Genomic DNA, 3,947 nt, shown 5'->3' on the forward strand with positions numbered 1-3,947 from the left:
AGGAAAATGGCCCATTTATCTGAAATCATGTGCACACCCACAAATAATATTCTCTTTTTCTTTCCTCAAACTCTGTAATTTTTTAAAAGATAGTAGGATTGGAAGAAACTAAAGCTGACAAGAGGGCAGGAAACTCATGTTCTCTCAAACGTCTCACCTTAGGTAAAATACCAAATTGGCCACTAACTTGAGTGAGAAAAGGGGAAATTTAAGAACAAGAAACAATGGAAAAGTATAGATCAGTATTGCTATGTGTGTTTAGAGGTCCTATGTTTAGAGGTCCTTCCAAAGCCTGATGCAGTCATAGGTGGGGCTTTTTCAGAGGTGGCTGGATCTAAAGTGGATGATACCAGAATTGTGCAATGCCAGGACTAAGGGTGTGAGTACTACCTGCCCCGAGTAGCCTAGATAAATTGTAAGGCATAGAAAAACCTGTGGTTATCCCTCATTTGTTGCCTTGGTATCTTCTGCCTGCCATGAACTGCTTTTCATCTGTGATGCCTGTTTGCCATGCCACACTACCTTGGAGCCAGCCAATTATGGACTGAAAGCTCTACAAGTTATAAGCCAGATGAACTTTTTCTCCCTTAACATTGAGCCTCGAGTATTTTGTCTCAGCAATGAGAAAAGTAAAAAGGACAGAATTTTGTGCCAGAGAAGTAAGGTCCTTGTTGAGGCTATCTCTGACCATGTAGTTCAGGCACCTTTGAGACTGGCTTGTTGGAAGAGTTTGGAAAGGTCTGGCAATGCTGGTTGAAAAAGCAGCCCTGGAAAGCTTTAGGCTGTACTTGATAGGAGATACTGTTCTGAGCTCAGAAAATAAGAATACTAATAGAAAATCTGCCAGGAAAGACCAGGCTCAGGAAGTTTCTGCTGGAAAGGGCTTCTTTGGCTGTTGAACTCCAAATAATGCGTTTTATGTCTTAGCAGAGAGTTTTTGCTCATGTCCAGAGACGTTCCCTGAGCCTGAGATTAAGGGTGGCAGGCTAATTACTCTTGAAGAAAAAATTTCAAGGCAATCTAATGTTGAGGTAGTGCCATGGCTATAGTTGGGGAGTTTAGCCAGATGTATGTTGAGATTCAAGAGTAAAGAGCCCAATAAAATGATTTAAAATATTTTCAGTTTGGTCAAAAAGGAAGCTTCAGTAAAGTTTCAGCCTACAAATATGGAACAGAGGAGAAATTGGTTGCTGAAAAGGCTATTAAGAAAAAGTCAAGTATTTTAAAAGAAGACAAAAGAAAAGATGACCTGAAGGCAATACAAGAACTAGCACAACTCCAGCCTTTGCAATCTCAGAGTCTTGCTTTGAGAAGAGAGCACCAAAGCACCATGTTCCAGAATGGCTGTGGCTTAGAGAAATTGTTCCTCAGGATTTGGTTCATAGGCTCTCCCTTCTACAGCCAAGAGAGGAGAAAGCCTGGCAGGGAGCAGATCTTGGCATCATTCATCTGGTGCTGTTTTTAAGTGCATTCAGAATGCAAGAGTTGTGGGGTCAGGGAGGCTTCCAACCAGATTTCAGAAGAAAGCCTGGGAGGTCAGGCTATATGCTCCTGATGGGGCAGTGTGTGAAGCTGTGAATGCAAAGCCAAAGGTTCAGTGGAGATCCCAGAAGTTTGAAGAAGCCAGGAATGTAAATCGTCTGATGAATACTGCAAGAAGGAAGCTGAGCCAGCCCAAGAGAGAAGCAATGGGAACTACAACCATTAGAAGTGCCATACAGATGGAGCCACCCCAAGCCCTTTGGAGTTAACAACCTACTACAGATTTCCAGGGATGCTGGAAGTAGAACCATGGGATTTAATGCTTGCTCTGCTGGATTTTGGTCTTGCTTTGTTCTCATTCTTTGTTATCTCCATTCATAACTTTTGGAATAGAAATGAATATCTTGTGCCATTGAATGTTGGAAGGGTTTAACTTTCTTTTCATTTGTACAGAAATTTGAAGCTAAGAGTTTACCTTAAATCTCAGAGGAGACTTTGGACTTGGACTTTTCAGCAATGCTGAAACTGTTGGGACTCTGAAAACTCTTGGAGACAGACTAAATTTTTTTTTTTATGAAAGGATATGCATAAACCTTTGGAGGGCAAGAGGAGCCATATTATGGTTTGTATTTAGATTTCCCAAAAATACCTCATGCAGTCATAGGTGTGGCATTTTCAGAGGTTGTTTAATCTGAAGTGTATGATGCTGGAATCAATTCATAGTACAATGCTAGGATCAAGGGTACTAGGATTAAGGGTGTGAGTGCTACCCACCCTAAATAGCCTGGATAAGATATAAGAGATGCAAACAGCTATAGTCATCTCTTTGCTGTTTTGTGCCTGCCATGAACTGTTTCTCCTCTTCAATGCCTGTTTGCCACATCACCCTGCTTTGGAGCCAAACAATTATGGGCTGAAACTTCTACAAAATGTAAGCCAAATATACCTTTCCTCCTTTAATTTTAGGTGTTGAACATTTTGTCCCAGAAACAAGAAAGGTAACTAAGACGAATATTTAGAAATACTACCTAACTGTAGTTTTCCCCTATTAAAATTTTTTATGTCTTCAGCAAAGAAAATTTATTTTTGAACTTTGTTCAACCCTCTCAATAGCACACAGATGTGAATTTTTAATTTCTCTGGGCAGTAAGTTCCGACTGACTCCCCAAACTCTCCTTCTATCCTGTCATTAATCTGAGCACGTTGTGGTAAACTCCCCCCTTGTCAGTAACTGTTTATGGATAAGCAAGCATAGGCCAGTGGGGTCTGTGGGGTTTCAGGAAGAGCCTTCGTGAAGACTCTGGAGAAGCACTTTCTTCCAGCCTGATAAGGCAGTTCTTTTTTCTCCTGTGCATTAACAGTGAGGAAGCATGGTGTTCCCATTGCCACTGACATTCATACTGCAGTAATAAAGCATGGAGCCAGAGAGAATGACTTCAACCAAGTAATGACTCAGGCCACACTTGCCTTTATTTTAACTAACCCACTCTGAGCCATTTTAAGTTGACCTTTGTCTTAAGAAATGTCTTAAGAAATTTTTGATGTGCTATAAGGTTTAGGTTTTTTGCATGTAGATATCCAGTTATTTCAGTATATTTATTAAGAGTACATCCTTTCTCCATTTAATTGCTTTTGCATTTTTGCCAGCAATCAATTGAGTATTATGTGGGTAACTATTTTGGGACTTTATATTGGTACTTCTGTGATTTGTCTATCTTGATATCAATGCCATTTTGTCATGATTGGTGTAACATTGTGATAAGTTATGAGATTGGGGAGGGTTGGAGCTCTAATTTTGTTCCTTTATCAAAGTTGCTTAGACTACTCTGAGTCTTTTCTGTTTTTATAGAAATGTAAGAATCAAAATGTTAATCTATATGAAAAATGATGGTGCAGTTTCATAAGGGATTGTTTTCTGATCTTTATTATTTTCTTCTGTTCATTTTTGGTTTTATTTTGTCTTTTATTTTGAATTTCTCAAGGAAAGATATGAGGATATTTCATCACTTTCTTTTTTTCTAACAAATATACATGGTGTGGGGATTTAACTCAGTGGCATAAGTGCCTGCCTTACAAGCATGTAGTCATGAGTTTGATCACCTGTACTAAAAACAAAAAAATAAATAAATAAATAAAGGATGGAGCTAAAGGTGTGAAGTGGTAGAGCAAAGGCATAGAACCTACATCCTTGATGCCTTTGTTCAGTCACTGGTCCTACCTAATTCTTTGTGGTTAAGCCAATGTGAGTTAGTTTTTCTGTTACTTGTTGCTCAGTGAATTCTACCCAGCTAAGAACTTGGCATTAGGGATAGAAGGGCTTCAAGTAACAGGCTGAATTGTGTTGCTTGGTGGCCCCATGATGCATGCCTATATGCTAATCCTTGTTTCATTTTTATATATAATTAAGTCAATTTTTTTTACTATTTTCAAGTTCAGCCAGATGTTGAAGACATAAGTTTAAAGCA

Source organism: Cavia porcellus, unplaced genomic scaffold (assembly GCF_034190915.1).
Source record: "Cavia porcellus strain 051 isolate PalLab524CR breed Dunkin Hartley unplaced genomic scaffold, mCavPor4.1 scaffold_8, whole genome shotgun sequence".
NCBI classification, from domain to species: Eukaryota; Metazoa; Chordata; class Mammalia; order Rodentia; family Caviidae; genus Cavia; species Cavia porcellus.